Source organism: Passer domesticus, chromosome 1 (assembly GCF_036417665.1).
Source record: "Passer domesticus isolate bPasDom1 chromosome 1, bPasDom1.hap1, whole genome shotgun sequence".
NCBI lineage: Eukaryota > Metazoa > Chordata > Aves > Passeriformes > Passeridae > Passer > Passer domesticus.
The window spans coordinates 32,764,051-32,788,444 of record NC_087474.1 but is presented as its reverse complement, the minus strand read 5'-3'; the positions used below and the strand labels follow the sequence as shown (position 1 = coordinate 32,788,444).

General features: G+C 36.9%; 1 protein-coding gene across 3 annotated transcripts in view; it reads left to right on the top strand.

The window, feature by feature from the left end:
• The window catches only part of SKAP2 (src kinase associated phosphoprotein 2), a 121,333-nt gene that overhangs the window by 46,394 nt on the left and 50,545 nt on the right, over nt 1–24,394 (top strand). The gene's annotated exons all lie outside the window — the stretch shown is intronic.

Here is a 24,394-nt window from a genome sequence, read left to right as displayed (position 1 = left end):
TTGCTTAAAAAAACCATTTGTGAATGCCTGTAGTAATTAAAACTGAATCTGTTGCATATGTGCTAAACTACTCAGCTGTACCTACTTGAATTTTTATGTTTCCCTAGTTCAGTAAAAGACAGCACAGAAGTCTATATGAGAATTAAAGCTTATTAAGGCTAGACATTCTTTTCTGCAAAGAATTAATGATGTATTTCCTACTTCAATGTCTCTTACTTTATGAATAACAGCACAGTTTTTATGCATTCTGTATCTTCTAGTCAGATAAGCTGATTGTTGAAAGAATATAAGTATGTACTGACTGAGTTTGACTGAGGTTACTGACATAAGGACCCTTGTAGCTTAGAGGGAATTGGTGGTTAAATTCTGCTTCCCCGATAGACTTCCATTCCATGTTAGATTGGTGTGCTTCAGTTTATATAATTAAGGCTATGGAGTCAGTGATTGTTTAAAGACTGGGGATTGTTATAGGTTCCAGAGACAATATCCTCACAAATACATAAAATCTGGGAAATAAACTCAAAAAATGTCTACTAGAGAAAAAGCAATTAAAGAGTACAGCAACTTCAACATATGGCTGAGCCTGTAAAGCCAGAATGCCAAGGCTGTGTCTTGTTTTCCTGTGGTGTCCTTTGGAGAAGGGGGAAAAACACCCCATAAAACACACCTAAGTCAGAGAATGATGTTAACTTAAGGAAAATGTTCTGTCCAGTTGTAATGTCTGCTGATGCTAATGGAAGCTGTTCACTTGCTGATGAGATAATATGGAAGTACTAATTGGAGATTAATACTTAAATTTGTAATTATTTAAGGTTAAAGTAAATTTATCTGGCTTTTTCCTCTGATTGTCAGGTGTGCTGGTTCATTCCACAAATAAATATACATTATCCCAAGACCTCTTTGAACAGTGTCATGGAATCACAGCATAGCTGACATCAAGCTAGAAATTTACTAATTTGCCAAAACTGTGTGGTGCAGTTGCATGAAGTGTCAGTATAAAGGGAAGATGCTGGGAACTGCTGAGACAATGTTTAGGAATCTGCCATTTGCACCTACCTTCTGGCTGATATTAACATCTCTACATTTACACAAGCACAAATTTCATTGGGCTAAGTACGTCTGACAAGTCATCTACATCTTTATGTTAAATTGCTTTGCTTTTTCAAAACTAAAATTATCTATAATTCAGCCACTTCATTGAAAGCTGCACACAGGTGTTTGGTGAACTAAGGCACTAAAATAATTTATGTCTATTAGTCTGACCCTTCTTAACATTAAAACAAAACTATTTTTGTTGTTTTCTTCAAAAAGCTTTCAATATGATGAATCTCCAATAAAACCAAATGCAACTTCTGATGATTTAAACTGATCTTTTAAAAGATAAATCAGATTCCATGGTTAGCACTGTAATCATCTTGTCATGCTTAGTGTGATTATTCACCTTTTAAAAGTAATAGCAAAGTTTTTCAGGTTCTACAGTCTTCTGCAGGTTCCTGGAATGAAAGAACTGTATACATACCACGTAAAACAGACTGCTGGATGAAGCTTTATGTTTATGATTCCAAAACCCATAGGAAATTATATATTGACCTCATATTTAATCCAAATGTACTATAAAACAGAACAGGTTTTTCAAAACTTAAATGAATTTAGTGAAGGTTTCATTAGGAAATATTGGCAATGTGTGCCTCAATTTGCTAGGAAAATAGTTGTATCATTATCTGTCATCTTGCAAATAAACAGTTCAGTTAGGTGTGTGCATTTGAGAACTGCAACTATGGCAGTCTGCCCTGTATTTTCAATTGAAAGTGTATGCCTTAGTCCATATTGATCTGAATTTAACACCGAATATTCAGTAAAGAAATTTATTTTTTTAAAAATTACTTTGCAATCAAAGATTGCTTGTCTTGGGAGAAAGTAGAGGAAAAATATTGTAATGATTTTCATGCAGCAAACTTTTATCTGGTGTTACATTTGGAGGATATTTTGGCTACTATCAGTGCATGCATCTTAAATGGACGAAAATTTTATTTTTTAACTTTCTCCTTTAATTTGGATAGTGCTGAATGGTAAGAATTTCTGTAAAATTGGATACATCCTGTCTTTTGTTAATAGAGCATAGGCAACACTGTAGTTAGAATCTTCTGAAACACTGTACTAATAAATACAATTAATGTTATTTTAATGGACATTTTTATGTTGCAGTGATCAGTGTAAGCTTTCATAGTGAAGTACATTTAGTACATATGGTATTGCTACAGTACTAATTACATTTATTGCAATGGCTTTTGCTCTGTGTCTCAGCCCTGCTTTTGTGCGGTGGACTGTTTCATAAAGGCATGCTGATAAAATATATGCTATGAACACAGCAGATGATATTAGAATAAATAAATGTTGAAGTTGGTTATAGCTGTCTGAAGGCCTCTTAGTTGTGAAATACGTGTCAAAGTTAGTCCCAAGGGTTTTGAGGATAAATGTGTCAAGAGAATATATGCTGAAAGGAGAGTCTGCTCTATATGGAGCCTTCCAAATCTGTTGATATAAGCTCTGCCACAGTATACCACTTCTTACTTTTACCATTGCCATTCCTCAAAGCAATGCTCAAAGGTTGCAAACAAAAATAGGGTCCTGTTGTTGTGTGTACTCTGCAAATAAAGAAGGCAGTGGCGTACAATCCAGCATGGTGCCTAAGCCTTATTTTTCCCTGTTTATCATTCCAACTCTAATATTATAAGCACCCTTACTTTTATAAGGGTGCATATAATATTAGACTTGGAATGATAAATATTGGATGGAGTGCTGTCATTGCAGCAGTGCCCTTGGGCTAAATGGCCATTCTGAGTAGTGGGGCCAAAGACCACGGACATGGTACACGCACAGCCTTGGAGTTACAACTCTTGAGGACAGAACTTGTGTCTGTCTGGCATTGGATGCTAGTGCAGGTGTATCCACATCTTGATTTAGAACCACAGGAGGATAAATAGTAATGTTACCACACCATGCTCAGTAGTTTATTGCTTCTGCATGGATAATTGTGCTGTCCACAAAGCAGTATCAGACATATGCCAGATGTTTAATTTAGGTAAATATATCCATGATTCTGGAATAAGAACAGGTATATGAAGTGAAAGACTCTCAGGCCTGATTACTGATGATTTATTTAAGCTTTTTCCAGTTCTCATGCAATGCCTCTCATGCTGGCTTCTGCTGGATAGAAGAATTGGTTCTTTTTAATTGCTGATATGCTTTGGGGCCTGAAGTACTTATTAAATTTTTAATAATAGAAAACTGTACATGTGGTAGAGTATAATACTGATGATTGAGGCCACAATGCAGAAAGGGGCATTAAAAATAGAAAAGTAATAGGATACTTTCTGTTGCACTTCTAATGAGATGTTCAAAGCTGATCAAAAAGAGCATTGGAAGGAGAGGATAAAACCAACAAATCTCTTCATGTTAGCTTCATTCCTTGGAATGTCATAACCCAGGGGAAAGGTGATTTCTGATTTATGGGCTGGATGTGGCTCCCCCTGAAGCAGCTGACCTGTCTTGGAGCACAGTCCCTGACACCTGTGCAACCCTTTTCCCTCAGCTCTTCTGGGCAGATGGCTTGGGGATTCTATTTCTGAGAGTCTAGCCGGCAACAGGACCTGTGCCCAGTGGAGGTGGCACACTCACCCTGTGATGAGGACTGTGGCAGGAGAGTGGGCACGTGTAGGAATAAAGAGCTCACTTGGTGAAGAATTTCCCTGACGTGGAGAGGTGCCAGTGAGTAGAGTGCACAATGTGATCTGGCTAATGCAGAGAGATCAGCCCCTCATGAACGGAGGAGACCATTAAATAGAGCAGGACCTCAGGAAGGTGGGACTAAAAATATGGAGAAAGAGGAGATAAAGAAGGGGGAATGATGAGAGTTTAAGAATGGGAAGTAGCATGGAAAGTCACATTACTGGACATGAGCAAGACTGTAAGACTGTGCAGGAGAAAGGGTATTCCCAGAAATATGTACTTATGTCAATAAAGGGAATGGATGGAATAGAAAGAGGTTGGGTGAGAAATAAGGTTTCTTGCAAGTATGTTTTTGTCCAGATTCAGTGCAAAAAGTTTACTGCATTTTTGTTAGATCTCTGGCATATCCATGTGATTATGGGAGTAAACTGCTAATGTCTCTCTAGAAGTGAGTGGAGAGAGATTAATCTTTCCTACTGCTTTGTCCAGAAGACCTTCCATCTACTCTCTTACCACCTAAGGGGAAATATCTGCTAAAAGTGTACTTCAGGTTGACGTTCGTGGTGAGAGAGAAGATGAGTCTGAACAGCCCATTCTTGATGTGGTGATGATTGATATTCTAGTGTGATTGTGGTCAAATGGTCGTCGGGCTCTAACAAGAGTGTCCCAGATTTGATGGCTTTGAAGCTGTGGTTTAAAAAGGCAATGTGTTCTGGCTGAAGGGCTGCGCACTAACCATTTGGATTTAAGTTTGAAAGCTGCAGTTCTTCCTTGAAATTTTATGTAAACCATAACAATTATGGCAGAAATTAGTTTCCTAAATTTCAGACTTTTGTTTCATGTGCTTTCTTTCACCTGTGGCAATCAGAGATCTTTTTAGTTCTCCCATATATGCCTGCTAGGTTTGGTGCTACCTCCTCTGTAGTCAGTGTATATTGGTTTATAGCACTGCCAGGCCCAGCTCCTAGCTTTGGATTACAAGCCTATTTCCTGTGTCCTGTATCTGTTTTCACAATCTGCCATTGCAGTTTACTGCTCTTTCCCATCTTGAAGGTTAGAAGAGGATTAGGAAATGAGGAGAGATGGGTGCTGGAAGTCAGGCAGATGAAGTCCCACAAGTCCCACCAGTTCCTGGATGTTCTCACGGCTGTTCTGGGATCTGAAGTTCTCTGTGTCTCTAGAGGGAGGGGAAAAACTGACTCTGTGGCATCTTGTTATAATACTGCCACATGTTCCATTCCCAAGTCAAGTGAAAATTTTGAATTAGTTGACTTAGAAAGTTGCCCACAGAAACACTTGAAAAAAGTACATGCAACATTTAAGAGAATCCACTGCTGAAATACCATTGTTTTGACATGCTGTTGTTATTTTCTGCTGTTCTTAAGATATTCTTATGGGAAAGAAAGACTGTTTTTTGTGGTAGTTTTTAATGCTTCCACAACTGATGTTTCTGTCTGTTGGGATACTTGATCATGAAAACAGGCCTTCAAGCAGACTCAGTTTACTCTATGGCATATGCCACAAGTGTGATACAACATAAAAAATGTCCTTTTTTTGTGTTGTAGAGCTGATTTTAGGTAATGTAGTAACTCTTAGACTGGGGGCTTAGGACATCTGGCAGTTTAGCCTGATATCTGATATCTATAAAAGTCTCATAGTTTAGCACCAAAAACAGTAAGGTGGTAGACAGTGGCCAAAATTGTAGTCTAGTTTGGACACTAGACTGCCCAAAGTAGTAGACCTGTCAATTTGAGTAAAGGACAAGCAGGAAACTCAGTGCCACTAAATATATAATTATTTTTATGTTTTCAGTTTTATGGAATAGTCTGCTAAAAGAATAATGCAAAAGATTCTGAATTTTAAAGTTTAGTCTTGTATTGCTCAAAGACTTGCAATGAGAAGGATGTTTTCTTTCTATGACACTAGGTGAATATTTAGGTGAATAATTTCAGCCTAGATTTCTTTCTTATAAATGTATATAACATTTCATTTGTAGAGCAACAGCTGTGTTGGCCCTAATCATGTCTCAGTTAGGTGAGGATGAGGTGTAACGCTCGATGTTGTTGCAGAAGACATGTTGTCAAAGGACTTTCTTTATGGATTGCAAATTCAGGGCATGTGTATTATTACCAAAATCCTGCTGGGGTTATGGTGGCAGCTTTTTATGGTAAGGAATTGTAGCTGATCAGTTTGGAGAACTGCGCAGTTTAATATATGGCATGTGTGTTTTTGGTTTGGTAAGTTAGTTCTTGTTGTTTTCCATTCACTTGCTTGTGTAAAAAACATGATTTGTACTAAGCTTCACTAGTGAATGCCAGTGGCAAACTTTGAAAGATTTTAGTGTTGCTTGTTGCTTCACCAGTGAGCAAATGTGAACCATTTCTTCTTCCTCCTCTGTCACTGGTGCAACTGCACTCTCCAGTATTGAATAAACGGTCCCCTGTTAGAACAACAGACATCTGGAAGACTCTTCACAGTACTTCACATAGCAATGTTCTGACTCAGCCATTAGTTGTCAGAGCTCAAATCGGGGTCATCTCAAGAAATCTGTAATGCCTTTTACTCCTAGCTGGCCTGAAAATCTGCTTAATGTTGTCATTCAAAATTTACATGGTTTCATTAGGCTTATTAAAAGCAATGAAAAATGCAGCAGTACGTAACACTGATAAAGCCTTTTTACCTTGCTATTTCAAATCACGTTTATGGACGATGGATTTAGCTTCCCACTAGCCCTGGGCAGAGGTATTATCTCCATTTTATGGACAAGAAAACTGAGTTAGATTCAATGACTTGTCCAAGGTCATATGTAAGACTGATGGTATTGGGGAGAAAAAAATGTTCAGATTTCTGCCTTAATTAAGTGATAATTTTTTTGAATAAACTCAGTGTCTTGGAAAAGATGCATTGATGTATTTTTCTTTAGGGGTTTAAAAATAATTTTGACGATTAATTTTGCAAGCCATGAATCAGTATTTTCCTAAGAAACATGGTTCTCACGACTGAGAATATTAAGAATTTATTCTTTTTTGTAGACTTCAGTTCACTGCTTCCTACAAAAACTTTGTTGTAGTCCACTTTGGCTCTGTTGTTGTCTGCCTTTGTGAAATAAAGCTGCCCTCATTATTTAGCTTTCTTCCATTTGCATATGTACAAGAGGGAACAGCTGCTTTCTGCAGGGATTTTGTGTACTCATTCATATTCCCACAGTGGTGGCCTTGTTCTGAAACACACTGCTACCCTGTGGAAAAGCAGAATAATACATGGACAATATAGCAATCAGTCTGTTATTAAACATTTGGAAGTACAGCCTTAAGGGGAAAAAATATAAACATAGAGTTACAGTTTTAAATCTGAAGCAAGTGCCATGTAATGGTGATGTATAAGAGATTCTTCCTCTTAAAGCCACTGGAAAGCTACAGGGAAAAATCTTTCAGAAAGAAATTTTGCAGGCCTCTTTAGTTTTTGAAACACAAATCTAATTTTACTACTAAGAATGTTTTGTGTTTTAAAAGGGAAAAATATGATAATGCTTATTCCTCATTTGAAGGTGATCTTGGACATTCCCTCTTAACTATTGCTATATCCATGCACAGAAAATTATATTGATATAAACTTGAGATTTCCAAGCATGATCCAAACAACAGTTCATTTCCCAAAGATTTGTGAGTAGTGAGGTAGTCACAGGAGTTTCGTCCTTACTTCCTTTTTTTTTTAAATAACATTTTTGCTGTGCATTTTCTGATGCCTAAACATAGATTTTAAGAGAACTAAAGCTCTAGCTGGACATGTAAGTACACAATTAAAAAATACTATTTGTACATGTCGTGTAAAAAGGCATCTCAGTGACTTCTGAGAACTTTTCTTTTTAGAAAAAGCAAGTATGTTTACTTTGCTTTTGTTTTTAAAATTTTTAAGAATTAAAGTGACTTTGAGGAAGCATATACAATTTTATCCCAAAGCATCAAGGCTTGCATATACATGAGGTTGTGAAAACCTGTGCAGTTAGAATAGAAAGTCTTAGAAAGTGATACTTACAAGTGCACCAGTCATTTAAAGTAATAAAAAACAAGTATGATTCTGAAGCAAATGCTTCCTTACTGGAATTTTCTTTCTTGCTACTTTTTCACCTTCTACTTTTGGTCTTGTTTTAGTAGTAGCAGAGAGTATTAAAATATTTTAAAAAGGGAGGAAAGCACTTACTGAATTATTAATATTCTGTTTATGGATATCTGAAAAAAATGGAAGGTCATAGTCTGACCTAGAGACCTTGGCAATGTCCTTTAAACAAGCATTAATCATATGTAGTGCATCAAATCATCATGTGCAAGATAACACTAGTGACCTCTCCAACTGAGAATAACAAATGACTCTTAATTTTCCTTTCTGTACGTGACAGAAGTGTTGACAACCTCTGTATATGTTTTCTTTTGCTCTGTACCTAATCAACTGATCATTTTCAACACAAAACTTTCCTTGGAGTGTGTCTTTTCACTCCTATTTCTGGTACCTGTGTAGCGAAACTTGTAATTATTAGTCATTATACAGGCATGTTTAGGACTAAAATCAAAATACTTTCTGCATCTTTGATGAAATGACATACTGAAGAAAGAGAATCAGATTACATTAACGAGTTAAAATATATAAAATCTATAAAGCTTTTCTTCAAAGTGCATGTAATAATACACCATGCTACAACATTCTTGAGAAAGATGCCTGAAACATTTTTTTAGATGAAATCTTTATTCATATGAAAAACTTGACAGAATCAGGTTTTGCATGATTTTCTACATTGCCTGCATGAAAGCTACTTAAAAGTCCTAAAAAGGGGTCATTAGTATTTGTAACAGGAGTTGTGATGTGCTCAGAGACATGTCTTTATATGCAATTGGAAAGTCTGAATAAATATTTTAGTGCTAAACGGAAGACTTAATTGCCTGTCAGCTGCTGAAAAGATCTTGTTAAACCAATTATAACCCTATAATCCTGTAGTCTTCATTCTGTTATGGGCTACAGTGCAACTGTAGGGTACTGGAGGAATCCACAGGATTGTGTGCCTTAAAGGGTTAACAGGCACCTTAGGCAATATTTCATGACTCTTGCTGCCTTTACAGAAATTGTATCAGGATTTCAGCAGTCTGGCCTGTCAGTCTTGCTGTTGCTCTGCCACCTGCAGTCTTATCTCTCCAGCTGGTTCCCTTCTCCCATTTTTGCAGCCTGGCTGTAAGTACGAGCCATGGCTGCTTGGCTAAGCCCTGCAGAGACTTGTAGCTCATTTTCCATCCTGCTGTTCATTCAGCTCTTCACCGTGGATTTGGAGGCAGAAGCAGTGTGCCATTTGTTGGCACCTTGGGGTGCTGCACATCAGAAGTCTGCTTTGCTTTGTCTTTCACTGGTGATGCCAATTCTTACCCTGTCTTCCCAGTTTTTCCTGATGGAATTTAACTGAATGGCAGTGGGACAGAGTTTGCAGAAGTCGAATACATTTTAGGATTTTGCTCTAGCTGCAGATCTTCCTGATGGCATTTGTTTACTTGTTTCTTCTTTTTGGCACTCACATTTAGAGACCAAATTAACAGTCTCTGTTGCTAGTTGCTAAAATGGAATGGTTCACAGAAGAATGCATGAGTAGAGAAGGATATGAGAATAAATCTCAGAAGGCTCAGCTTTTTGAAGAACCATGGAGTATCTTTTTAAGGAGTCGTAATGAGTGGTTAAATAAACTTTGTGTTTTAGCAGTGTTGCCAGAGGAAAAACCTTGAGTGGTGGTTTCAATCTCCATCCACTGGTCAGTTAAGACCAAGTACAGTTGGACTTTTTCAGCTAATAAGCTAGGAAAATTGTCAGTAGGGTAAAGTAAAACCCTCTTGTTTGATTGTGTAGGGAATGTCTAGGGTACTCATCGTGTTCATCAGTTGCTCTTTCCATTGATTCCTTGGGGTATTAACAAATTAGAGAAGATTAGACACTCCTTCTGCAATCCAATTAAATATTGAAGTTACATTTGAGTTGTAGCATTATTGCTTTGCTGGAGTCCACTGTGAGAGTTTTGCCAAGGTTTAAAATTCCTAAGCCAGATCATGTTCTGTATTACAGAAATCTTAAAAAAACCCCCAACTTTGTGCCACAGCTTCCAGCTCAGAGAGCTTTGAATTATGAAAATCTGAATAACGGAAGAAAAAATAGTGAATTGAGCCACTCTGCAATTTATAATCCTTCACATACCTATGCAATGCCTTTTTCTTCTGATGGGCTGACATTCTAGTATGCTTTTTAACCAGTAGGACTCAGATTTCATCCTTTAATGACTTGCCTCAAGGGGAGATCTAGAATTTTACTTCTAGAAAATTATTTCTGTTCTAAGTTTTAGTTTCTAGTTGGCTAAAATTCTTTCAGAACTTGTATAGAGACTCTTTTATGTACTGCAGTGTACTGGATAGGATAATAACTCTGCCTAAATCTCCTTTTCTTTTACTCAGCCTCAAGAGGACACCACAAATGACACAGGGGTGAAATTCGGTATTTGCGTCTGTATCATCATAGGTAGCTTCAGGTGGTTAGTCCCAGTCTTTTGGTTTTAGAAAGTTAATTGCTTCTTATGGTGGAAGAAAGAGAGACTGGTGTCTCTTTTTTTTTTTTTTTTTTTTTTTTTTCTTTTTTCTTCCCATATGCTGACTTGTTTTGTGCTGCAGCTCACATCTTTCTCCCTTCAAGTGTTATTGTTCAACAGTGACACCTTCACCTTTCTGTGTTTAAGAAGTAAGTGATGAACTTTAGGCTGTTCCATATTGTACCATGTCTTCAGTCATGATTTTTGCATTTTAAGATTTTCAACAGTGAAACAATGGCATATGGTGATTTTTGGGTTGTTCATCCATTTCAGAAAGTTCTGTTGGTCTTTGGTTTGATGGCCTTCAGTGTTGAAAGTTCATCATTGCCCCCTCAAGTTAGTGCTCCTACCGTAGGGTTGTTGTTTTTTTTTACTCCTGTGGATATATAAAATAGTCAAGTACATCAAGTTTGTGATGTATGCTGTGACTGTAACTGATTACTAAGTTAGTGTTCTGTGCTCTGCCACTGCTGCTTAAGTTCATTTCTGAATCTAGGTTGCATTTCTAGAGCCAGCTGGATAATTTAGGCTCTGTAGGATAGTAATTATGTATGGTCCAAACCAGCATGTTTCAGTTTCTCTTCTGACCATCAATATCTCTAATTACTCTCTTAATGCTTGCTTTCTGTTTTAAACAATCAAACCCCTACCTTGCTCTGCCTAGCAATTTTTTTGTGCTGTCTTTCCATAGATCAAGAAATGCTGTTAGGAAAATTTTAAGAATTAAACAGTTGTGCTGTTCTAACACTGAGCTTTATGTCTGTGTGGACATCTAAATTGTTATGCCTTGTACAGCTGATACAGTATCATGCTTCTCTGAAATAAGTTAGAACCATAAGAACTATGATGACTGATCATGCAAATTAGCTTTTCAAGGGCTTCTACTTTATTTGTCGTTAAATACAAGTTCTTCCATTTGTACCTTATAAAATATTTTCAGATTTTCTCCTTTGAGTTGTCAATTTATTTGAATATTTTGTCTTCTACTGTTATGTACAATGGAAAATTAAGCACGAATAGCTTAGTTGATATGAAAGATTAGTATGCATTTAGTGTGTAACTGGGACTACTGTCCACATTAATTCTTCTTAGTTGTTTAGAAAAATATGCTTTGATTGATATTTGCCTCTTATAAGGGTAGAATCTCAAAACGGAGAAAAAGCTTTAAGGACTATGCAAGTCTTAGTTGTAAACTTCAGAGCTACAGAGGTATATGTAGGTATAACTAAATATTTTTGTCTCTTTTTAATTAAAGTTTATTGCTTTTTACTTTCACACTATGGACTTCATGGCGACTTTTTTTCTCTTTGTGTAATTTTAATTTAGTCTTACTGCTTCGGCTCATTTTTTTTTGAATAAAAGATGCTAATTTACTTGTATTTACACAGATGGCCATCTTATTTTTTCATTGAGCAATATGCTACAGCACATTATTTTCCTGCTGGTTTTCTGTTTCCATAGAAATTTCTTGATTAAAAAAAAGCCCTTTGTGTGACTTCATAATTACAGTAATCTCAACTTTAGTAATAAAGAAAAGGTCAGGAGGTTACTTTTTGGGTCCATAAAATATGACAGTAGATGCTGTCTCAAAGAAATAATTAAACGGAGAAGTGATAGTATGTGTGAGGGGATCTTTCTGAGAGTGTTTGTAAACTTCTGATTTCTAAATGTTGCCTTCAGGCTTGGTAAGAAAAGCTCAGTGTTTGTAAAGATTATCCTGACAGCAATATGCTGGGTCAATTGTCAAGACATGTTTAGCACAGGGGGATGTATTAATCTGCTACAGCTACCACTGTAAGTGGTTGGAATAAATAGAGGGCTCAAGCAGATGAAGAGGGATTAACTGTGTAAATTGAGCAAACTCTTCAATCACTAAACCACTGATTTTGCAAAGGATTAGTCTGCTTTTGCAAATATTGATTACTGATTTGTTACTGGGAATGAAGATGATATAACTTGTGCAGTTGGTATGTAGTAAGCTATGAGAAGTGTACATCATTCATATTAATGGGATTGTCATAGGCATTACAGAAACTGACAGATTTATTAGAGCAGCACTCTTAACATTGCCATAGTTAAAGTTGTGTCAGCATTTCTGTTGAAAGTTCTATTTTCTTTTTTTTTTTGGTGTTCATAGATCAACTTTAATATTTACTCCGTTGAAATTTGGTATACCATTTATAGCTTTGACACAGTTATTCTTCTGCTCTTTTAAAGAGAACTGAATTAACACTTTTTAAATTAGAAGGAAATACTGTATATTAGTTTAAAACAAATGTTTGCAGGTTTGAATTCTTTGTTTTGAGGGCAATCTTTGGGTGATACTGTTCATGTTCACAAGTTTCATTATGCCAGGTTTGTAGAGAAGTGATGTGTGTTAGGTAGTTGCTATAAAGTGAAAATAACTGAGGAATTTTTGTATAAATGAGCTCTTTTGCTTGTATGAAGGCTTGTCTGGCTTTTTTCCAGTGCTGCTAGTTTATGTGATAAAAGTTATTATGTTGCCCACAAATCCTGTCCCACTGATGTCCACAGACCGAAATACTATCACTGAGTACTGCTACCAGACTGAGCAATGCTACTCTGTTATCAGGTTCAGCTAATTCATACACCATTACTGTCATAACTGGTTCAGGTTTCAACAGTGGTTGTATTCACTGGGTGGTTTGTCTTTCTAATCCTTGATTAGATTTGTTTGCAGAGATAGGTTTAAGGAAAACTCAGGTGTGGTGTGAGAATCAAGGAACAAAAAATGAAAGTTAAATGAGCTTGGAAAAATTCCCACTGACATTTATTCATCTACTTCATCACTGTAAAAGTCTTAAGTCGTAAAATATGCCCATTTCTCTTGATGTGTCATCTTTTTCCTCTTGCACAGATATCACAAAACTCAATCACATCTCTTCTCTTGATTCTCTCTGTCCCAGATTGTGACCCTTGTTGCAGCATATGATAGTATCTGTGATTTATAAACTTCCAATCCCTTAACTTTTGTGATTTCCCATCGCAGATGGTGAAGAAATCTATATATGTGTGCCATAGGAAAAAATGAGCTGGCATCTTGCAAGTCATATAAGTGATCCTCTTTCAGTTTTGGATTTCAATCCCATACATGGTTCCCAAATAAAAGTAATTGTTTCTATCTGTAAATAAAAAATATTATTTCAGCTATTTCTACTTGATACTAAAGCCAGCAAGAACTGCAAGGGTCATCTGAGAAGCATTATGTAGCTTGGTGTAACTTAGAAAGATCCTTGAAAAATTAAAATGGATATTTCCATTGACTCGATGTAACAAAATGGGACTTACAGTTGGTCTGATCTCCTCTCTCTTGTTCAGAGAAAAACAGCTTCTGCCAGAGTTCTTGTTGCTTGTGTCTTCAAGTGTATGTTTTTTTTTTTCTGGAGTCTTCAAATGGACTGGAAAATATTAGTGCAGTCATTCAGAAAACTTGTGAGTTGATATTGGAAGGTGGTTTTTCCTGTCATTCTCAGTATACTCCAAGGTGAATGGCAATTGAAATTTACATCTGGAAAGCTTTCAGGAAACACAGGAGTGTTCTGCTGGCTTCCCACAGTGTGCTTTGCTGGTTTCTTACAGTGTTTCCCTTGTTCTTTTCAGTTAGGTCCCATGCAATTACAGCAAAACAGGAGAGTGTTTTATCTTTGTGGTAGCAACCTCCTTGTGAGAGGGGGTTTGAAAACACTGATGTGTTTTTTGAACCATAAAACCTTTGGATTTTTATTACCTCTTTATTACATCTTTCAGGGTATTTTGAAATAAAGCCACTGTATAAGTCACTTTTGATTTCCTTGCCTTTAATTTTTCTCATGGTCTTGCTCTGTAGATTGATTTTTCTATGTGCAATGTTATCATTGCAAGAGACTGTAATTCTGCCAGAACTTCCCACTTCTACATACTGAATTATATTTGATGTGCATTTTGTGTGCTGCAGTAAGGAAAACTTGAAAGACTTGTATGAGACTTTCTTCTTCTGTTATTATTTTAAAAAGGCTTGCCTTTACATGCATACTGCATGTGTAAAGTCATACCTCCATCTTAAACCAAATTAGCTTTCAAATGCAGAGGAGCTTTGAGTGTGATAGTTCACTGATCACTAAGCAAAGCTTTTTTCTTAAATTATCAGTAGTAGAAGAAATGTATCAAAAATGAGGCAATGAGGCAGAACATTCAAATAATTTTGTGTTTGCAGGAATACATAAAATGAAATTGAAAACTGGCTTAGGACCTCTTCATTGAAATCTGCAACTGCCAGTTTTAAAGATGTGTTTTTAGCTGACTGTAGGAATTTGAATCTTTTCCTTCATACAGATGAAAGATTTTCCAGCTCCAACTAGTGATGTTAAAACTTTTTCTGATCAAGGATATGAGCTGTTGGAGCATTTAAAATGCACAAAGTGTGTATGTATGTTTCCTTTCAGAAGTTTAGCAGGCTGAGCCTTTGGCCAAGAGTCAGAACAGTTGGAACTTTGCAGACTACACAGCTAATCCAAGAGGGCTGCCAGTTGGCATAAATGACTTCCATATATAAAACTTAATGCAATTTACATTGAGGTTTTAGTTGGTTTTTCATGGCAGTCTGAGAATTTCCTTGCTTCCCAGGATTTCTTGGGTTTTGCTTATTGTATTTATGGTGTGTTATGCTTCTGATCAGAGCAGGAGTTAAAAGGTTCCCCTGCTAAAATATCCCTCTCACAGATTGAAATTCACATTGGAAGGTTTTTCTCTTTAGCTAAATTTGGCACTTCTCAAACTGTACTCTTCTAGTTTTTCACTTCTTTTTCTTTCCTTTTTTTTTTCATTAAGACTTTTAAAGGGGGGCTTAAACTAGCTTCTAGAAACATAACAATTTAGAAAAGGATGTATGCACACTAGAACTTACTCAGGAGAAGAGACAGGACAAAAATTTTGGGAAATTATTAAATTAAGAGGGAGGAAATTTATATACTTTTTGTTTTATGAACGTGTGATTCATGGAAAATCTAACTTGCATGGTATTGCCAAAATTTGGATGAGAGTTCACAGAGTTCACACTGCAGTGAGCTTTACAAGATCTGTCAAAATATTGTTGAGTAATAAATACTTGGATTACAAGGACATTGAAAGTAAAAGAACATGTATTACTAATTTTGAAATACAGTTTGAAAGTTCATTGTTTAGCTTTGCAATAAATGACATTTGGCAGTTTTTCTGCCAAAACATATTAAATCATTCTTGTATTCAGTGAAATAATTGTCATTGCTTGATCTCAGTGTAGGCTTTTTTACTGAAATAAAAGGGCCAGTTGCCTGTGGATGGAATTTTAGGCCCTTCCAAAGTATTAATTAAAAACATTATGACAAAGTAAGAAAAGTAATAAGGAACTTCTGATTACCTCAAGTTTTTCTTAAGGTACTGTGATACGTGGATATTTCCAAGGGATTCTTATGTGTAGGTGGCTATTTAAAAACAGTTGTAAATTGCAGAGAACAATTGTGGTATTACCTCTCCCAGGTGTTTTAGATGTTAAGCTGAAAATTGTATTTTTCACCTGGAGGTATTAAATGATATCTTTTAACTTGCTGTTTGATAAGCCTGTGGGACTTATTTCCTGTTAGCCATCTGGGAATGCAGGAATCATGATATGGTTAAAGATGCTATCCATGTGCAATTTTGACATCATGCTGGTCATACTCCAGCTGTAGACTCTTTATTCCTGGCCTTTTAATTTTCTCTGATTAGCTAACAGCACCTTCTCTGGTTCAAGCTATCATATAGATATTCTGAGTCTTTACTTAGGCTTTCTAATCAAAATTGGATGTGTGTGCTTGTCTGTGAGACAACGCTGGGAAATTTCAGCTGGCCTGCATAATTTCATGAGAATTCCCAGTGCCACTAATTAATCCATGATGGTCTATTTTGACTTGGTTCTGTCTGCAAAGCAAGGGCATTGTTTTTATCTCTGTGTTTTCCTGCCTTCTTTATTTCTCATAACAAAGTTTGAAGCTGTTGCACTGGCAGATTTGTATTGCCCATCTCTACCACTGATGCACTTTTCTGGTAGCTGTAATGCAGGATGACTGAAACCTGTCTGGTGCTGAAATGATTGAGTAAACCTTAGTGGTTCTTTAAACAAAACTTTAGCATGCCTTACAACATTTTTGTATGCCTCGCATTACAGTGATGTGAGTGGGAGACTTTGCACAAGAGACTTTTTCTGTGTTGCTGTATCTTTCTTTCTTCTTGCCTCAGAATCTTTGAGAAACAGCAAAACTGGGAAGGCTGCTTTGGTGAAGTGTTCAGTGGCCCCTTTTCTAATGCTGTAGGATAATGCCCGCTTACAGCGTTAGAAAACATCACTTTTTAAAATTCACGCACACACCTCTCACATGCCCCACCCCCCAGGTGCCATGGGTGTAATTTGTGAAATTTTAATAAAACCTGTGTGAAAGTTAAATCTGGATGAAGGGATGAAAGCCATGAACTCCTCTGTACATTAAGATGCTATGCAAAATGTGTCAGAGGGTGTTTTAGAAGCAATTAGAAAATCATCAAAAGAATGCACAAATCCAGGACAATATTAGCTTACAATTCAGAATTAAGTTTGGATGAGGAGTATGTGATCCAGGATAATTCCATTTGGCTGTGGAGCCTAATGAACGGAGTCAAACTGGCTGACTCCTGTAATTTGTTAAATGAAAAAAAGGAAATTTTTTTGTCAAATGAAATGCTACAACTACTATAGAAACTTTACTTAGAAAACAGATATAGATTGAAAAGCCATGAATGTAAGGTTTTTAAAATTTAAAATAAGCACACAGTTTAGGAGCTAAATAGAAATGACTAAAAGAGATCTCATGCTAACTGCTTCAAAGAACTAGATTTAGTTTTTATAAAGAATCCATTGCAGTGGTTTTTAGGCTGCCTGGCCCACTGCCTTCTCCTCTGCTTACAGGAAGGAAGGGAAGAGAAATGTGAAGAGTTTGTACCACTGTCCTTCTAAGGGACAAGTCCGTAAGAAATACTCAGTGTTTAAATCTCTGAGGGTGTGGTATTAATGTTTGTAACCCAAACTTCATATCCCAAATTAGAAAGAATTAAAACTAGAAACAGATGACAGTGCTTAAGTATTCTTTATTAAAATACACCACTGTCTCTTCTTAGAGGAATATATGAAGGCAAGTTATTCTGTGAAAATTACTGTAAACTGCTAGACACCACAATGGGTAATTCTAGGGATGGCTCCAGAGCAGAACTTCATAGACTAGGCAGCCTTTGGAACAAACGCTTTGAAGGCCAAAATGCTGACTTTTTGTGAATCAATTTTTCAAAAGCTAAACATTTTCATTGCATTTATTCCAGGAATGAAATGTGTTTTCTTTAACATTTATCATTTGATTCTTGCATGGTAAAATAATTTAGAGCTACCAGGCTTCTACACTTGCAAAAAGCAGAAATAGTCTTTGTGAAAGTGTTCAAGACAGTTAATGAAACTGATGAGATTCTACACGATCTTCCTACTGATAACTTTTCTTTAATTAGAAGCCTCTAAGAAATGGTATCTTTTTTTCAAATGTAGTATACATTAATCTTCTCTTTAATAATAAGAAAAAAATAAATGTAGGGAGAGGATATACATACGAAAATAAACCACCTCCTCTTTAGCCTAGATTCAGTGCTTGTGCAACAGATGTGACTCCAGTGTATTGCTATGTACAGATTCAAAGATAATTGAATCCTGCTGTAGTAGCTATTAAAAATGGGTAAATGCTGTATTTCCAGATCAAAATGAAACTGAGAAATATGAAGAATTTTGGAAGAGCTGTCTGAGAAGGGGGGTAGAAGGGAGGAAAAGAAGATAAAATTACTTTTTTGTGTTGCTAAAAACATTACTCTTTCTTTGCTCAACTTTAACACAAATATTTCAGACTATCTCTGCCAATTTCGAATTGCAGCCTGAGACATAGCATAAAAGCCCTCTGCTAGAGGACATTTCCTGTATGAGCAGGCTGTCCCTTTGTGCCAAAAGATGAGCTGGTAGGGAAGAAGACCAGCCTGGCTGAACAGGGAGCTTTTGCTGGAACTCTGGGAAAAAAAGAGTTTATGACTTTTGAAAGAAGAGGCAGGCAACTCAGGAAGAGTACCAGTATGTTGTTAAGTCATGTAGAGAGAAAATTAGAAAGGGAAGAACTTAATTTGTTCACTACAGTAAAATATAAGAGAAAGTGTTTTTATAAATATATTAACAACAAAAAGAGGGCCAAGTAGAATCTCCATCCTTTATTAGGTTCAGAGGGGGAATGTTGTCATCAAGGATGAGGAAGAGACTGAGGTAATTTATGCCTTCTTTGCCTCAGTCTTCAAAGAAAGACCAAATATCCTCAGGGCAACCAGCCCTCTGAGCTGGTAGACAGGGACAGGGAGCAGAAGAGCCCCCTGAAATCCAGGAGGAAGTAGTTAGTGACTTAGTGTGCTACTTAGACATTCACAAGTCTATGGGACTGGGTGAATTCATCCAAGGGTACCGAGAGAGCTGGCAGAAGAGCTCGCCTGGTCACTCCATCATTTTTCATTGGTCCTGGCTCGCTGGGGAGGACCCAGTTGACTGGAAACGTGGCCAGTGTGACACAGGTTCACAAGAAGGGCTGGAAGGAGGATCCAGAGAACTACAGGCCTGTCAGCCTGACCTCAGTGCTGAGGAAAGTTATGGAACAGATCATCTTGAGTGCCATCATTCTGCATATACAGGACAACCAGGGGATCAGGCCCAGCCAGCAGGGGTCTGGGAAAGGCAGGTCCTGCTTGACCAACCTGATCTCCTTTTATGACCAGGTACCCACCTAAGGAATGAGAGAGAGGCTGTGGATGTTTTCTCCTTAGATTTCAGTAAAGCCTTTGTTACTGTCTTCTGCACATTCTGGAGCAACTGGCAGCCTATGGTTTGTACCAGTGGACTCTTCACTGGGTAAAATACTGGCTGGGTGGCTGGGCTCGGAGAGTGGTGGTGAATAGAGTTACATCCAGTTGTGTTGGTACTGGGACCAGTCAGTCTAATATCCTTATCAATGATTTGGATGAGGGCATCAAGTGCAGCCTCAGTAAGTTCTCAGATGACACTAAGGGTCTTCAGTGCAAAAAAAAAGCAACCTGGACAAATATTTTTTAATAATTGTGTTATTAATTATGACTGCTTTTTTTTTTTTTTTGTTAGAAGAGCATAAAGAAATAGTGAGCACTGCTTTCTCCATATAATCACACTAATGTATTTTTTCTTCTCAGTTTTCTTTTACAAGGAATGAAGAACAGTGAATTTGAGCAAAATGACTTTACCATTATTATGGTTAAACCTCTGGTCCTCTACTAGGAAAGCAAACTGTAATCAACCACTTAGCTGTTACTGAATTACACTTATCTCCACTTCGCCTGTTTAACTTCCCATAAGCATGCTAAGCACCTCTTTAGAATGCATTGACCTCTGATTATTTCTTGCTTTATGTATCCCTTAGCCCACATTGCAGAAGTAAAAAAAAAAAAAAAAAAAATCCTACTGGTAAACACTGCGGAATAATACAGTCTGGTTTTGTTTTATTTATTTTGTATACAGGATGAAATTTTTACATCTTTAGGTCCTCCAAAAATCAAAATTCCAGGCACAAGGGTTGAATTTCATGCTGTGAAGTGACACTGATGAAACTTGTTTTTATGTAATGGACCAAATTCACTGTTGCAGTAAGGTGAAAAATTAAATCATTCAGGCTTTTGCATGTTTGATTATCAAGTTGAAAAAATTATAGTCATGCCATAAGCTGTGGTTTTGTGATCTTTCTAAATCACACAATAGGTGTTTGTAGGAGTTGTTCAGTGGAACCTATACATTAATACACCTATGTTAATGGCATTAATGTTTTTCTGAAGTCAAAGCATGACTGGTAAAGCTGGCTTTATGCTTGAATGAAAGCATTTCACTTTCTTTTCACTGGAGGAATTTTCAGCCTGGCAGCAATAGTATTATAATAACTGCCAGCTGCTCACTTGGCACAAGAATGCCTAGTACCAAGAGGAAGAGTCCAGTGCATGATACATATAATTTACTTTTCTCTAAGATGAAGGTTTAGGCCTCATAAATATTTTGATCTAGTCTTTGATGGCTTTTGTACACATCAGTCTGGAAATATGCATGTGGAGCATAACTTGCAGATTTTATTTTGGAGTATATTGGAGTAATTCCCACCAGTAGGGAAGAGCTAGGAAGAGAAATTATTGTGAGAGATTCTTTTGTGAGTGGGTGGTCAAGAATGAAGGAAAACCTGTAAGTTTAAGCAGATGGACCTCCCTTATTTTATATCATGTGCTGGGTATGCAAGATTATTATCTCCCTAAATATTGGATAGTTTTGAACTAGTCTTCACATCAAAAGAATACGGTTCAAGATATTATTTGTAAGGTAGAAACTCTGCAATAGAAATTAACTGAGACCTTTTTATGTCCTCAACGCTGTGCTTGCCCACCACTGTCAGGACAATGACACAGCAGAAAATAGATCTGGAAGAGTAAATAGAAGCAATCATTGTGCCTTTCTCTATGTATAAACCCACACAACTGCAAGCCACAGAGCGTTTCTTACTCACAATGCCACTTTTCTCTTAGGTGTTTAAAATTGGCTTAAAAAACTACAGTGTACCAAAGGAGAAACCAGGAAAGACTACAATTCTTTTAAGATCTTTATTTCTAAATAATTTAATGATATTTGGAAACAGACCATGCAGTGCTAGGCAGGCGATCTCCAGTGGTCTCATTTTGAGAGAGAAGTTTTGCTCTGATCTTGCAGTGGGTTTGACCATAAGTTTCTCAGGAACAGGCATTGAGACACCCAAGAAAGGTAGTGCCAGTAGGTGCTATCTGCATCCCCAGGATGCAAGCTTCTTGCATCTCCACATTTAATTTCTTACAGTGGACAGTCTCCAGTGAAATTACAGATAACTGGAATTCAGGCCATTTCATCTACATCCACGAGGGAACGAGAAAATTCTCCTTGTCGTGAGGACATCCTGGAGTGTGCATGGGAGTATAACATGGGAAATTCTGAGCTCTAAAGGAGCATATGTGATTTGAAGCATGTGGCTTAATTTTCTTTATGGTTCTTTACTCAAAATACATAGTAATGCCTTCTTCTTGGCAGGATTCCTCTGCCTTAGATTCTTTATAGATGGAGTTTTCTCTTATTCAAAGTCTCATACTGCAGTCAGCTAACGAACCTCTGATCTCAGCTGCTGGTGTAATGTAAGCAAATGCTGCTTTACTGTAACAAAATATAGTAAATATGCTATAATGCTGCTTTAGTGATACTTCTTTATGAGATTTGTGCCAAGCCTGATGTATTTAGAATGAATGGGGAAGCAATATTCTGATTGAAAGCAACTGCAAAAACCAACTTACTACGTAAATTCCACACTTTCTGCTGGGAGCTCCCACATCTAACAGTTGCAGTTCACTCTAAATCCTGTTTGAGATGTGGACAAGATGGGAAAGAAATGAAAAACGGAAGAAAGATAGATAATACAACTTAGAAGTTTCCCATGCAAAATCTTGGTAGTAAGTGTAAGGAAAATGTGACTGACTCTCTCCTCTTTCTTCCCCATCTTGTTTTTGTTGTACTACTGGCACAATGGTATATCCATGTTTGCGCTTTCTTCCTGCCACATATGCACAACACCTGTGGTTCATGAGAATCTGGGAGGAGGTGGTTCTTTCTCTTTCCTTTATGCTTTTTGTACTACTTATTCTCCCTCCCCTTCCTTCTGAAGGTACAGGGCAATGAAAGAAGGAATTTAACCAGATTTATGCTTTTTCTTTCTTGTACAGCTGTATGTGTCGTGGGATATTACAATTGGGTCTGTTTCTACTGCCCTTTGACTAAAGTTCCATCATATTTTTTGGTTCCCAGGCTTCTCTGACAGAAGGATAATAACACGCATATGATCTGTTTCTGCTTCAGCTACTTACAGATTGTGAGTGGCAGTGGGGCTGACCAGCTGCAGTTTGTTTTTTGGAGTTACTGCCTCAGTTGCTTTGAGGAATAGAAAAAGAAATGGCTTCTCTACAGGTTAAGGGTTGGGAGGAGGACTTCTCCTGCAGTGGCAGCAGACAGTGAAACACTCTTTTTCCATGCATGTTCTTTTCCTTTTGAAGGAAAAGATTTCAGTGCCCTGTTCAAAATAAATGTAGTTACAGAAAATACCATCACCAAATTTATCCTGACTTGTCTCAGCAGAAGTAATAGAATTGAGAGTGGAATTTTGATTCTATGAAGTAGTCTGTTAAGATGACAGAATAAGAACACTAGGGAGTCCCCAAAGTATGTGCTTCTCTGGGGCTGTGTTGTCCCATTTGATTTGTCTGTTCACTAAATGATCACTGGCCGAGCTTCCTCATCAAAGCCCAAACTGATACAAACAATATTGGGTAACATTAGGTCTAAATGGCGGTTGAAATGCTTAAATTGTAAAATTTTACAATTTGGAGCTGCTTTTGTTTATATGTTTACTTAGGTTTTATGTCTTCCTCCTCTGTGGGGTTGCACTATTCTAAAATGAGCCCTACTGGATGAGGTAGAGTTTTAAGTGTTGCACACTGATGCCTCCCAATGACCAATATAAAGCAGCACACGATCCATATTTGTAAAAATATTTGTACAAAATAAAAAAACTCTTCACCTCCCCCACTCATAATACCATAATTACATCACCTTTTAAAGTAACTGTTAAACATGTCACATACCAGCCATCAAGTGTCTTTGTGTTCAGTTCCCATTTAATGTTGGGCTGTGATTGCATATTACCAAGCAAAAGGAGGACAGCTGTATCACCTTAAAATGCTTGTTGATTCTGCTTCTGTATTTTTAGCACAATAGTCAGAATTCCATAGAAGCTAAAACAGAAATCAGTATACTCCTAATCTTTAAAAAGTAATATTAATTAAAAAAATTAAGTGGAAATTTCAATGTAAGTAAAATTTTATCTACCGTCTTTTGGTGTCAAAATATTTCACAGTCTAAAGAGCTAGTTGTATTATTTAAAGAATGTCTTCTCATTTTGAGTATTTTCATGCTTTAAAAATCAGCATTCTCTGCATGTTCCTATCTCCGTCTTGTCTTTTTCCTTTCATAACTGTATTTAAATAAAACTACCACAAAACAATTCATTTATGAACACTGAATTAAAAAAAAAAAAAATTTAAGGAGCTACCTAAAAATCCAGGAAATTGACATCACCTTTCAGAGACAGTGCTTGGTTCAAGGTCAGACCATTGATCTTTTGCCCAAACTACATAATTTAAAAGGGTGTTTTTAGCACGGAATTTGTCTGCTAATATCAGTCCTTTTCTGTATGTTTATATTGATGGAATGTAATGAGATTACATATATTCTGATGAATAATGGCTGCCTGGTAAACTTGCCACCTACCTACAGCGACTCTTATGAATATTTGATAATAATAAGTAGTAGGAACTTCACTGTGTTTCTTACATGCGCTTCAAAAACCCAGCACCACAGGAGTACCTTTTGTTCTGCTTTTTTGCTTGGGGTAAGCAGCATGATATTTATATTAATATTAAATATTATACACATCTAACATATTCTTGTTCCTAATACTAGGAGTTCTGTTTAAATCATCATTCTGTTGTTTTAGGAGGAAAAGGTTGAAAGATGGAACACAATTTTTAACATTTAAAGTTGTAGTTTAAGATGAGGCAGGGTCAGCTGGTCAGTCTTACATGCCTATGAATTAGCAGTCGAGAAAAAGGAAAAAATACAGTGAACTATACTCACCATTTTGCAGATGCAGATATATTGTACAAGGTGTCTAAAATTAGTGTCTGTAGGTGAACAGTTTTGTAGACCTCTCTACAATGTCTTTGTTTTGTGTATGATCCTATAGGCAGCAGTTGTTTTGTGTCATATATTGCAAATTAGGCAAAATCTGTCAGCAACAGGCAGGACCTTTTATTGTCTCTTCATCTGTTTTCTTTTTTTGTAGATGTGTTATAGAGGGTCTTCAC